At 47.2% G+C, this 14,171-nt stretch overlaps 1 protein-coding gene across 4 annotated transcripts in view; it reads right to left on the bottom strand.

Moving 5' to 3' along the window:
- The window catches only part of DCAF1 (DDB1 and CUL4 associated factor 1), a 102,806-nt gene extending 92,560 nt beyond the window's left edge, over positions 1–10,246 (bottom strand). For 2 of the 4 annotated variants that reach the window (XM_026448009.2, XM_026448010.2), the window contains exon 1: positions 10,104–10,246. The gene's annotated coding sequence lies outside the window, so the exon portion shown is untranslated. Of the gene's footprint in view, positions 1–4,774; positions 4,806–7,617; positions 7,665–10,103 lie in introns of those variants that run through there. The other 2 variants (XM_026448008.2, XM_023195527.2) reach the window with 2 other exon arrangements.
- Positions 10,247–14,171: the final 3,925 nt, after the last annotated feature.

Here is a 14,171-nt window from a genome sequence, read left to right as displayed (position 1 = left end):
TAACACTCAATAAACTAGGAACAGAAGAGACCTTCTACAACATGATAAAGGGGATTCTGAACAACCCACAACTAACATTATACTCAACGGTGAAAGACTGAAAGCTTGGCCCCAAAAATCAGAAACAAGACAAGAATGTCTGCCTTTGCCACTTCTATTAAAACACTATACTGGACTCCTCAGCCTGGCGTGGTGACTCACACCTGTAATCCCAGCACTTTGGGAGGCCGAGGCAGGCGGATCACTTGAGACTAGGAGTTTGAGACCAGCCTGGCCAACATGGTGAAATCTCGTCTCCAATAAAAATATAAAATTAGCAGGGTATGATGGGGCACACCTGTAATCCCAGATCATGAGGCTGAGGCATGAGAATTGCTTGAACTGAAGAGGCAGACATTGCAATGAGCCACAATTGTGCCACTGCAGTCCAGCCTGGCCGACAGAGTGAGACTCCGTCTCAAAAAACAAAACAAAAAAACTACACTCTACTAGGGTCCTAGCCAGAGTAATTAGGCAAGAAAAAGAAATATAGGCTGGGCACGGTGGCTCATGCCTGTAATCTCAGAACTTTGGAAGGCCAAAGCGGGTGGATCATGAGGTCAGGAGTTCAAGATCAGCCTGGCCAACATGGTGAAACCCAGTCTATACTAAAATTACAAAAATTAGCTGGGCATGGTGGTGTGCACCTGTAATTCCCAGCTACAGGGGAGGCTGAGGCAGGAAAATGGCTTGAACCCAGGAGCGGATGGAGGTTGCAGTAAGCCGAGATTGCACCACTGCAATCCAGCCCAGGTGACAGGCAAGACTCCGTCTCAAAAGAAAAAAAAAAGTCTGTATGTGTCTCTGTGTGTGTGTGTGTGTGTGTGTGTGTGTGTGAATGGTATTCCAAGTGGAAAAGAAAGAAGCAAAATTATCTTTATTCCCAGATGACATAATCCATATACAGAAAATCCTGAAGAATCCACATAAAAATTATTAGAATAAATGAATGCAGCAAAGTTGTAGGGTACGAGAGCAACACGCAAAAATCAATTGTACTGCTAAACACTAGCCAAGAACAATTAGAGAACAGGCCGGGCGCTGTGGCTCAAGCCGGTAATCCCAGCACTTTGGGAGGCCGAGACGGGCGGATCACAAGGTCAGGAGATTGAGACCATCCTGGCTAACACGGTGAAACCCCGTCTCTACTAAAAAATACAAAAAACTGGCCGGGCGCGGTGGCTCAAGCCTGTAATCCCAGCACTTTGGGAGGCCGAGACGGGCGGATCACGAGGTCAGGAGATCGAGACCATCCTGGCTAACACGGTGAAACCTCGTCTCTACTAAAAATACAAAAAATTAGCCGGGCGAGGTGGCCGGCGCCTGTGGTCCCAGCTACTCGGGAGGCTGAGGCAGGAGAATGGCATGAACCCAGGAGGCGGAGGTTGCAGTGAGCTGAGATCCAGCCACTGCACTCCAGCCTGGGCGACAGAGCAAGACTCCGTCTCAAAAAAAAAAAAAAAATACAAAAAACTAGCCGGACGAGGTGGCGGGTGACTGTAGTCCCAGCTACTCGGGAGGCTGAGGCAGGAGAATGGCGTAAACCTGGGAGGCGGAGCTTGCAGTGAGCTGAGATCACGCCACCGCACTCCAGCCTGGGCGACAGAGCGAGACTCCGTCTCAAAAAATAAAAAAAATTAAAAAAAAAATAAAGAGAACAATTTCATTTACAATAGCACCAAAAATATACAAAATAGTTAGAAACAAATTTAATTTAAAAGGCACAAGGCCGGGAAGGTTGGCTCACACCTGTTAATCCCAGAACTTTAAGAGGCCAAGGTGGGTGGATTGCTCGAGCTCAGGAATTCAAGTCCAGCTGGGGCAACATGGCAAAACCTAGTCTTTACAAAAAGGGCAAAAAATTAGCCAGGCATGGTATGAAACAGTACGAGATGTGCACCTGTACTCCCAGCTACTCGGCAGGCTGAGGTGGGAGAATCACCTGAGCCCAGAAAGTTGAGGCTGCAGTGAGCCAAGATCATACCACTGCACTCTAGCATGGAAGACACAGTGGGACCCTGTCTCGACAACAAAAAAGGCACAAACACAAGACTTGTATACTGAAAACTACAAAACATTGCTGGAGTCAATTCATGATGACCTAAATTTTAAATAACTTAAATAAACAAAAAGATATCCTGTGTTCACGGATTAGAAAGCTTAGTATCAAGATGGTAATACACTACAACGTGGTCTACAAATTAAATGCAATCGCTATCAAAATCCCAGTGACAGAACAGGCTTGGTGGCTCACGCCTGTAATCCCAGCACTTTGGGAGGCCAAGGCAGGTGGATCATGAGGTCAAGAGATCGAGACCATTCTGGGCAATATGGTGAAACCCCATCTCTAGTAAAAATAAAAAAATTAGCTGGGTGTGTTGGTATGTACCTGTAATCCCAGCTACTCGGGAGGCTGAGGCAGGAGAATCACTTGAACCCAGAAGACAGAGGCTGCAGTGAGCCAAGATTGTGTCACTGCACTCCAGCAAAGCAACAGACTGAGACTCCGTCTCAAAAAAAAAAAAAAAAAGTTGGAAAAATCACACTTCTGATTTCAAAACTTGCTACAAAACTATAGTAAATGGAATAGCATGGCACTGACATAAGGATCAATGTATAGACAAATACAATAGAATTGATAATCCAGCAATAAGCACTCACATTTATGATCAATTTTCAATAAGGGTACCAAGACCACTCAATAGGAAAAAAGTATTTTCAATAAGTAATGCTGCCCGGGCACAGCGGCTCATGCCTGTAATCCCAGCACTTTGGGAGGCCAAGACAGGCAGATCACTTGAGCAGGAGTTCGAGACCAAACTGTCCAACATGGTGAAACCCTATCTCTACTAAAATACAAAAATTAGCTGGGGGGTGGTGGCGCACGTGTAACCCCAGCTACTCACGGGGCTGAGGCAGGAGAACTGCTTGAAGCCAGGAGGCTGAGGTTGCGGTGAGCCGAGATAGAGCCACTGCCCTCCAGCCTGGGCGACAGAGCGAGACTCTGTCTCAAAAAAAAAAAAAAAAAAAAAACACACAAAAAAAAGTACGATGAGGCTGGGCGCGGTGGCTCAGGCGGCCTGTAATCCCAGCATTGTGGGAGGCTGAGGTGGGCAGATCAGGAGGTCAGGAGATCGAGACCATCCTGGCCAACATGGTGAAACCCCATCTCCACTAAAATACAAAAAATTAGTCAGGTGTGGTGGCACACGCCTGTAGTCCCAGCTACTAGGGGGCTGAGGGAGGGGAATTGCTTGAATCTGGGAGGCAGAGGTTGCAGTGAGCTGAGACTGTGCCACTGGACTCCAGTCTGGTGACAGAGCAAGACTCATCTTAAAAAAAAAAAAATAGTGCTGAGACAATTGGATATTATCATACAAAACAGTGAAGCTGGATCTTTGCCTCACAGTATATGCAAAAATGGACCAAGCGCTTTGGCTCATGCCTATAATCCCAACACTTTGGCCAGATCACCTGAGGTCAGGAGTTTGAGACAAGCACGGCCAACAAGTTGAAACCCATCTCTACTAAAAATACAAAAAATAGCCGGGCATGGTGGTGGGCACCTGTAATCCCAGCTACTCAGGAGGCTGAGGCAGGAGAATCACTTGAACTTGGAGGGGACGGAGGTTGCCCACTGCACACCAGCCTGGGCAAAAGGGTGAGACTCTGTCTTAAAAAAAAAAAAAAAAAAAGAACGGCCGAGAAACACATGAAAGATACTCAACATCAGTCATTAGGGAACTGCAAATCAAAACCACAATGAGATATCACCTCTCACCTACTAAGATGACTATAGTTTAAGAAAGGAGAAAATATAAGCATTGGCAAGCATGTGAAGAAACTGGAACACATATTGCTGGTAGAAATGTAAGAGTACAGTAGTTATAATAAAAAACAGTTTGGGACTCTCTCAAAAAGTTGTAGGGTTTTTTTTTTTTACGTCACATGTAGAATTACTACTATACGACCCAGCAATTTCACTACTAGATATATACCCAAAAGAACTGAAAACAGGGCTGGGTGTGGTGGCTCACACCTGTAATCCCAGCACTTTGGGAGGCTGAGGTGGGCAGATTACCTAAGGTCAGGAGTTCGAAACCAGCCTCACCAACATGGAGAAACCCCATCTCTACTAAAAATACAAAATTAACCAGGCATGGTGGCACATGCCTGTAATCCCAGCTACTGGGGAGGCTGAGGCAGGAGAATCGCTTGAACTCAGGAGGCAGAGGTTGAAGTTAGCCAAGGTCACACCACTGCACTCCAGCATGGGCTACAAGAGCAAAACTCTATCTCAGGAAAAAAAAAAAAAAAGGAATTCAAACAAAGACTTATACACAAATGTTCAGGGTAGCATTATTTACAATAGCCAAAAAGTAGAAACAACCCAAAAAGTCCATCACCAGATGAACAGATAAACAAAATGTGGTATATTCATACAATGGAATATTCAGCCATAGAAATGAATGAAGCAGTAACATGCTACAGATGTGGAAAAACCTTGAAATCAGTAAGTGAAAGAAACCAGACACAAAAGGGCATATATTGTATGATTCTATTAATATAAAACACTGAAGGCTGGGCGCGGTGGCTCACGCCTGTAATCCCAGCACTTTTGGAGGCCACGGTGAGTAGATCACGAGGTCCGGAGTTCGAGACCAGCCTGGTCAAGATGGTGAAACCCCCATCTCTACTAAAAGTACAAAAATTAGCCAGGCGTGGTGGTGTGCACCTGTAGTCCCAGCTACTCAGGAGGCTGAGGCAGAAGCATCGCTTGAACCCGGGAGGTGGAGGTTGCAGTGAGCCAAGATCATGCCACTGCACTCCAGCTTGGGCAACAGAGAGAGATTCCGTCTATTTAAAAAAAAAAAAAAAAAAAAAAAACCTTGAAATAGGTAAACCAATATATAGAAAGCTAACTAGTAGTTGCCAAGGGCTTGAAGAAGGGGGAAAATGGGTAGTGACTGCTAAACGGGTATGAGGTTTCCTTTTAAGGTGATAAAAACAGTCTAGAACTAGAAAGAGATAACGGTTGCACAACACTGTGAATCTACAAATGCCACTGATTTGTGTTGTACACTTCAAAATGGATAGTGGTTAATTTTATGCTATGTAAATATACCACAATTTTTTAATGAGAAAAGAAATGATCCAGAAGAGACTGCTTCTTACATAATTTAAGCAGTTAGCTTACTAGAGCACATAAAGACATGATTTTTAAAAAAACACTACCTCTAATAAAGATGAATTCAAGGGCATTAAAACACTAAAATTTTATATTTTTTACATTTTTTAATTTATTATTTTGTCGAGACAGGGTCTTGCTATGTTGCCCAGGCTGGTCTCAAATTGCTGGGCTCAAGCAACCCTTTCCACTTGGCCTTCCAAATTACTAGGATTGTACACATGAGCCACCATGCCTGGTCTAAAACACTAAAATTTTAGAGTTCAACTTAGAAACATACATACTTCTGGTATCATTTTCAGAACTTCCAACTAATCTATGCCTGAAGATAATCATAACTTTGGGAATAAGGCCAGGCGTGGTGGCTCACGCCTGTAATCCCAGCACTTTGGGAGACTGAGGTGCGGATCACGAGGTCAGGAGATCGAGACCATCCTGGCTAACATGGTGAAACCCCATCTCTACTAAAAATACAAAAAAATGAGCCGGGCGCGGTGGCAGGAGCCTGTAGTCCCAGCTACTCAGGAGGCTGAGGCAGGAGAATGGCATGAACCCGGGAGGCACAGCTTGCAATGAGCCGAGATCGCGACACTGTACTCCAGCCTGGGTGATAGAGCAAGACTCCATCTCAAAAAAAAAAAAAAAAAAAACCTTTGGGAATAATCATTTGCCCAAGGATATAAACCTTAGTGAGACCTTGTCTCTATTATTTAAAAAAATAATAAAAAACAGGCCAGGCATGGTGGCTCACACCTGTAATCCCTGCACTTTGGGAGGTCGATGTGGGTGGATCATCTGAGGTCAGGAGTTCGAGACCAGTCTGGCCAACATGATGAAACCCCGTCTCTACTAGAAATATAAAAAATTAGCCAGACGTGGTGGCAGGCGCCTGTAATCCCAGCTACTCGGGAGGCTGAGGCAGGAGAATCGCTTGAACCCAGGAGGCAGAAGTTGCAGTGAGCTGAGATTGCACCACTGCACTCCAGCCTGGGTGACAAGAGCAAAACTCCATCTCAAAAAAATATTAATAATAATAAAGAATAAAAAAATATAAAGGCAAGGCGTGGTGGCTCACATTTGTAATGCCAGCACTTTGGGAGGCTGAGGTGGGAGGATCACTTGAGCCCAGGGGTTTGAGACCAACCTGGGTAACTGTGAGACCTTGTCTCTATTATTTAAATACATAAATAAAAGAAAATATAAACTTATAACAGACTTAATAATAGCAATGTGAATTAATTTAGTATCAATGAAGGCAGTCAGCAACTGGATGTGGTGGCTCACACCTGTAATCCCAGCACTTTGGAAAAACTAGGTGGGCAGATCACTTGAGCCCAGGAGTTTGAGACCAGCCTGGGCAACACATGGTGAAATCCTGCCTCTATGAAAAAAATTTAAAAATTAGTAATAGTAGTACCTACTTCAATGTTTATTTTTTGTTTTTGATTTTTTGTTTTGTGAGACGGAATCTCGCTCTGTTGCCCAAGGTGGAGTGCAGGGGCACGATCTTGGCTCACTGCAACCTGTAGTCCCAGCTACTCAGGGAGGCTAAAGCAAGAGAACTGCTTGAGCCTAGGAGGTGGAGGCTGCAGTGAGTCATGACTGCACCACTGTACTCCAGCCAGAGCAAAAGTGCGAGACCTTGCCTCAAGAAAAAAAAAAAAAAGGCTGGGCACGGTGGCTCATGCCTGTAATCCCAGCACTTTGGGAGGCCAAGGCAGGCGGATCACCTGAGGTTGGGAGTTTGAGACCAGCCTGACCAACATGAAGAAACTCCGTCTCTACTAACAATACAAAATTAGGCTGGGCACAGTGGCTCACACCTGGTAATCCCAGCACTTTGGGAGGCCAAGGCCGGTGGATCACAAGGTCAGGAATTCGAGACCAGCCTGGCCAACATGGTGAAACTGCGTCTCTACTAAAAATACAAAAAAAATTAGCCAGGCATGGTGGCACGCGCCTATAATCCCAGCTACTCAGGAGGCTAAGGCAGGAGAATCACTTGAACCCAGGAGGCAGAGGCTGTGGGGAGCCGAGATCGCACCACTACACTCCAGCTTGGGCAACAAGAGCAACAAAACAGTCATCTTCACCTTGTTATGCTCAAGACAGTGAGGGTGCATTACTCAAGTTCTTAAGTGAGTTCTTTAAGTGCTATGAAGAAATGATGGTCTGTCCAATGGTGACACGATAGTTACCAATGAGTGAATATCTAGTATGGAACAGACATTGAGCTAAGTAATTTACTATACTTACATTATTCTGAATTTTCACAACCATCCTACCCTTTTTTATACATGAAGAAACAAGCTCAGAGAGGTCCCCAAGACCAGCTAGTACTAGGTAGAAAAAGGATTTCAAGGATTCAAATCCCAATTCTGCTGACATACCTGTGAAGTCTTGGTTATTTAACTTCTCCAAATCTCAATTTCCTTATCTGTAAGATGGAAACAGTTGTTGTGCGGGGTTAAATGACAATATTGTCCCCATGGTGGGATAATATAAAGCCTCAAGAAATACCTATGTAAAATTTCCTTATCCTAACAAGTGTCTGCTAGCGTATTCCACAAATCAATACATAGATACCACACACAAAAACAGAAAAAACATGGCATAATATTAACAATTGTTTGCCAGGCACAATGGCTCATGCCTGTAATCCTAGCACTTTGGGAGACTGAAGTAGGTGGATTACTTGAGGCCAACGTTCAAGACCAGACTGGCCAAAATGGCAAATCCGCATCTCTACTAAAAATTTAAAAATTAGCCAGGCGCAGTAGCACACACCTGTACTCCCTAGCTACTCCAGAGGCTGAGGCATGAGAATCACTCGAACTCGGGAGGCGGAGGTTGCAGTGAGCCGAGATTACGCCACTGCACTCCAGCCTGGGCAACAGGGCAAAACTCCGTCTCAAAAAAAAAAAAAAAAATTAAAAATTTGCCAGGCACAGTGGCTCAAGCCTATAATCCCAACACTTTGGGAGGCCAAGTCGGGAGGATTACTTGAGGTCAGTTGGGCAACATTTCAAGACACAGTCTACACAAAAATTTAAAAATTACCCAATCATGGTAGCCTGTGCCTGCAGTCCTAGTTACTCAGGAGGCTGAGGCAGCAGGCTCCTTTGAGTCCAGGAGTTAGAGGCTGCAATGAGTTATGATCACACTCGAGACCATCCTGACTAACACACTGAAACCCTGTCTATACTAAAAACACAAAAAATTAGCCGGGCGTGATGGCAGGCGTTTGTAATCCCAGCTACTCAGGAGGCTGAGGCAGGAGAATGGCGTGAACCTAGGAGGCGGAGCTTGCAGTGAGCCGAGATCGCACCACTGCACTCCAGCCTGGGCAACAGAGGGAGACTCAGTCTCAAAAAAAAAAAAAAAAAAAAGAGTTATGATCACACCACTGCACTCCAGCCTAGGCTACAGAGCAAGATCCTGTATCTAAAAAAAATAGTCCAGGTGTAGTGGCTCATGCCTGTAATTCCAACACTTTGGGAGGCTGACAAGGGAGGATCACTTGAATTCAAGACCAGCCTGGGCAACACAGTGAGACTACTGTCTCTACAAAAAATAAATGAATAAAAATAAAAAATTTGAAAACTGTATAATAGGCAGAACAGTAAAACACTGTACTCAGCAACTACCCAAGAAATACTAAGTAAAAAATGATTTCCCTGCATTCCCCAAATTCTCTATTATCTCAACATCCAAAAATATATACCTACTCAAAAATGGGTAACGAATAACTGCTATATAGAAAATCCAAATGTTCACATCATTAAGAAAAATACTAAATCGATTCCTAAAGTCTAAATATACACACTTACATAAACATTAAAGGTAAACAAACTCCAGTAAGCTGGAAAAAGAAAATGCAGGATATTACCAATTAACCTCTCATTCTGTACATTAACAATGCATTTTGAACAGGAAGATGCTACTAACATAAAAAATTAAAACGTGTAATTAAAGACTAATTAAAAGGCTTCATCGAAAAAACAGGGTAAGGAAAAACCGAGACCAACATGACGTGGCCAAGGACGAGTCATTTGTGACTCAAAAATAACTAATACAAACACTCCAAAACTATTTCCTCAACAAATGGAAAACCAGAGCGCTGCCACTGCAGTAAGAGGAAGCCAGACAGAAAACCGTCTAGGAAGTGAAGTTGTGAAGCAAACGCTTCTGAAACCCCAGCTGAAAACGACTAATAAGCCCCGGAAACAGACTCCCGGGAAGTTTGGCGGGCACTCTGAGGTTTGACTCCAGGCTGCGGGACCCGCGCATCTCTTTCCAACCCTTCCCTTCTTCATCGGTATGAGAGGCGTGACCAGAAAGCTCCGCCCCCGTCGCAAGGTCCAAGAGCCGGGCGGGTGCAGGGAGAGGTGGCACGAGGCCGAGAGACGGGAGAGCCCGCCCAGGTGACTGGAGCTGGAGGCGGAGACACAGTCCGTGAAGGGGCCCGCCGTATAGTACGGAAGATGGAGCCCCCCAAGCCCGTACGGAACAGAGACTAGGAGGATTGGAAGGGAAAAGATGACAAGGTATATGAAATACGCCCCTCCCTCCAGGTAGGGGCGGACACACCCCGCCCCCCCACTCCGGGCGGAAGAGTTACTCTCGGGAAGCTTCTCGTGGGGAGTGGAGGAAAAACGTGGAGGCCCCGCCCCCGGGACAAGAATCAGGAGGAGGAAAAGTCCTGTCAGGCCCCGGGCCCAGCCTCCCGGCTGACCGGCCCGCCCCCTCCTCGCCGGCGGCCCAAGCAGGTGCCGCCCCTCCCCCAGCCCGGCGCCCACTCTGCCGCCCGGCTAGCCGAGCGCCCTGCTTCCTCGCGCCCCTCCCGTAGAGTCTCCTCCCTCCATTTCCCACTTACTGTCCGAGGCGGCTCCGCCACTGCCCCCCCCCCCGACCCCGCCAGTGGCCACAGTTCACACACACAGCCTCAGGTCCCGCACTCACTCTTCACTCACACACACACACAGCGCGACCACGGCTCCACAGCGGCCCACATATTATGCGTCACTCCCGCGCTACGTGCACCGCGCGCGCGCGCGCCTACTTGGCGCGAGGACAGTGAGCAAGGGGCGGGAGGAGAACGCCTGCACGATCCGCGAAAAAATCGAAGTGCCCCGGGGACGCCTGGGAAATGAAGTTCCGCGTCTAGGGGCGGGCCCACCAGTCCCAATTGGCGCCTGAGCTCTTCGCCCCGCGCATTGACTTCTGGATTTGTAGTTTTTTTGGATAAATGCGAACTGCTGAGTATTCATTGGCTGCTTCGGAAGGCGGAAGTGAAAAGTGAGGGAGTCAATCCTTCCAAGACAGTACTATAATTGCCTGATGCTTTAGTGTCTTGTTCTGAACTGTGTGCGCAAAGAGCCTGTGTTTTATTCGGCCATTTGCCTCATCTTACCTAGAACATACCGTGATCTAAGAAAATATTTTCTCATAAACATATCAGAAATCGCAGCACTCATTAAAACAGAAGGCACTAGTTGTTTTTTATTTGTTTGTTTGTTTTGAGACAGAGCCTCGCTCTGTTGCCCAGGCTGGAGTGCAGTGAGGATCTCAGTTCACTGTGACCTCCGCCTCCCGGGCTCAAACAGTCCTCCCACCTCAGCCTCCAGCTGAGACTACAGGTGCATGCCACGACACCCAGCTAATTTTTATTTTTGTTTTGTGTGTGTGTATTTGGTAGAGACATGGTTTCGCCATATTGGCCAGGCTGGTCTCGAACTCCTGGGCTGAAGCGGTCCACCCACCGGGGCCTCCCAGCCTCTTTGTTCTCCGTCCTTTTTTTTTCTTTTTTTCTTTTTTTTTTTTTGAGACAGGGCCTCGCTCTGTCACCCACACTGGGGTGCAATGGCGCAATCACAGCTCATTACAGCCTCAACCTCCTGGGCTCAAGCTGTCTTCCCACCTCAGTCTCCCAAGTAGCTGGGACTAGGGATGTGCACCACCACACCCAGCTAATTTTTAAAAATTTTTGTAGAGACGAGGTCCCACTGTGTTGTCCAGGTTGGTCTTGAATTTCTAGGCTCAAGTGATTCTCCTGCCTCAGCCCCCTAAAGTGTTGGGATTACAGGCATGAGCCACTGCGCCCAGCCTCTCTTTTTGTTCAAGACCTAGCCTGTAGGAATCAATAGATATTTATTGCCAGGTATTATACATGAGGCAGAGAAGTGAAAAAATCAAAAGCTCATAGATTGAGGCAGGACTGACCTCACAGGACACTTAATTCAATTTCTTCATGTTGTTGGGAAAAATGAGGCCCAGAGGGAGTGAGTGACTTGCCCAGCATCACACAACCAATTAACAGCAGAACCAGAAGACTCCTTACTCTGACCAGCAGTCCCTTTTGCGGGACATAGAAGATAAATATGACTCCACATTTGAGGAGAATCTTGACCTGACAAGATCCTACCCAACCTTCAAGGCCTTATGCAGCTCATTATCTCTCTGGGAATGCTGAGCAAGTCTCCGTGCATTTCCATGAGTCTTCATGGACAGTACTGTCACATGAACACAAGACACAGCAAGCCTGCCACTATACTCAGTGTTCCACAGCTAGTAAGGAACCTGAATCCTGGGTCCCTTGGTTTCACTCCCCACTAGATCCCACTTCCCTCTTTCCAGAAAAGAGACCATCCTCCTTCTCTTAAATGTGTACTCTACTGTGTGCTGGGAGCGCCACAGACATGTCACCTCTCTTCACTTCTTTCTCCTGTGACAACACACAGCTCTCTTCTCTGTGCTTCTGGAACTTTGCCTCTATCAGTAATGGCCACTACTATTTGTTTCAACTTTAGAGCATGCTGGGCTCTGAGCCAAGTGTTCTAGCCACACTCTCTCATTTAACCCTCACTACCCTGCCACACACACAGGGAAGATATGGTTAATCACCTTTACAGATGAGAAATCTGAAGCCAGAGAGGTAGATCAAGGAATGGAACCTACATGCCTTTCCTCCAGCATTCCTTCAGGTGACTTTCCTGGGCCATGAACCTAAAATGTATGAAGATGGGACATTTAAGCCTTAGATATCTCCCCTCTGTCTATGGTCTAGCCGGCCCAGTGATGACTTCTCCACTGGCTGGGGTCCTAAAAGGCAGAGCCCTTAAGGGAGCTCAAGGCCCAGCTCACCAGCTCCTGGCACTGCCTCAGCCTGCCACCAGATGGCACTGCTTCATTTCAGAAACCCAACCTGGTCAAAGCGCTGTGGCTCATGCCTGTAATCCCAGCACTTTGAGAGGCTGAGAATCTCTTGATCCCAGGAGTTCAAGACCAGCCTGGGCGACACAGAGAGACACCCCCCGCCCCCACTCCACTGTCTCTACAAAATATCTTAAAAATTTGCCGGACGTGGTGGTGCATGCCTGTAGTCTCAGCTATTTATGAGGCTGACGTGGGAGGATTGCTTGAGCTTGGGAGGTTGAAGCTGCAGTGAGCTGTGATTGTGCTACTACACTCCAGCCTGGGTGACAGACAGAGACTCTATCTCAAAAAAAAATTTTTTTTTAATTTTTTTTAAAAACAGAAACCCAGCCTGGGGTCCTGGGTTGGTGATGGGAGCAAGAAGCATTAAGAAAGGCCTTTGGAGAAGCCAGGGCCTAGGAAGCAGGGGAAGCAGAGCAGGAGACAAACAGGGCCTGTCCAGCAGCCACACCCTCAGGATTCTGCACTCTTAACTCCTGCAGCCTCCTCTGCTCCTGCCAACACCTCCCCCTCCCCAACACACATAGGCACACACCTGCAGGCACCTTCAAACATCTCCTTCCCACCTCTGGGAAGGGGAAGAGGTAGCACCCAGGCTTTCCCAACTGCTCACGCATTCCAAGTGTGCTTGGTGGCATATTTCACAGTTCAAGTATTACCCACATGTGCCAGATACACAAGCATGCACACTACACATTAGGCATCTAGTCCTCACAACAAATACTTTCACATCTAAGCATATGCACACACAAAGCTACAGACAATCCAGGCCCACACACCTGGCTTAGTTCTGGCACGTGGGTCCTGCACCACTGGGAAGAGATTCATTGGCCTCGTTGGTAGGACATCTCTGGACTCCCTCTCACCTTGCTCTGCCTGTTCCACCCCCTGCTCCGTAGTGTGTCCAAGAAAGAGGAAGCCCCATCTGAAAGAGTGAGGAGTGCTTTGGGGGCTGCCCAGCAGCAGAGAAAAGGCAAGAAGACCCCAACCCTGGCCCCAGGACCAAGGCCTACAGATAGGCATGCTCTACCTACTCCCACCTCCAAGCACGCCCACTCCCTGGCTAGGAAAATGGACAGCACCAAGCCCTCTGAGCTTCAAGCTTCTCCTTCATTCTCCTCCCTCTCCCGCTCCCATCCTTCTGTGAGCTTTTCACTCCCAGCACCTCCTTCTAGGCTTACCCAGGTGCTCCCACCAGCCCATCCTCACCCTGGTGCCATCCCACAACTCCTGCGCTTCCTCCAGCAATTCCCTGGGGCTGGGAAGTGAGGCCAGCTGTCTCATATCCACCCCTGCTCTCCTGTTGGCTAGACAAGACTGCTACTGCAAGGGTCCAGGAGTGTCGCAGGAGCTACCAATTAGAGGCTCAAGACTACCAGGCTTTGGGAACACCAGCCTGGACAAAGAGGAAATCCCAATCATTCACTGGGTACCCTGCTCCTGCCTGATAGCCCCTATACCCCACCCCCATAAAATGAGGAGAGGGAACACCACAACATTTCCCAAAGGGTGTGTAATTATGTCTGATTACATCTACATCCACTACTCTCAGTTTACAGAGAAAGAAACAGACTCCACAAAGTCAACAACTTAAGTGCCCACATCGACCAGTGGGCACAGGTAACAGGGAGATAAAAAAGCAAGCACACCTAGCCTCTTTTGCCTCAGGTTCCTAGGGTTGGAACTCCTTCCAGGAGGAAGAGTGGAGTCAACATTGGGATGAGAGTGT

This window comes from Piliocolobus tephrosceles, chromosome 2, assembly GCF_002776525.5.
Source record: "Piliocolobus tephrosceles isolate RC106 chromosome 2, ASM277652v3, whole genome shotgun sequence".
NCBI classification, from domain to species: Eukaryota; Metazoa; Chordata; class Mammalia; order Primates; family Cercopithecidae; genus Piliocolobus; species Piliocolobus tephrosceles.
This window is presented reverse-complemented; position numbering and strand designations above follow the sequence as displayed.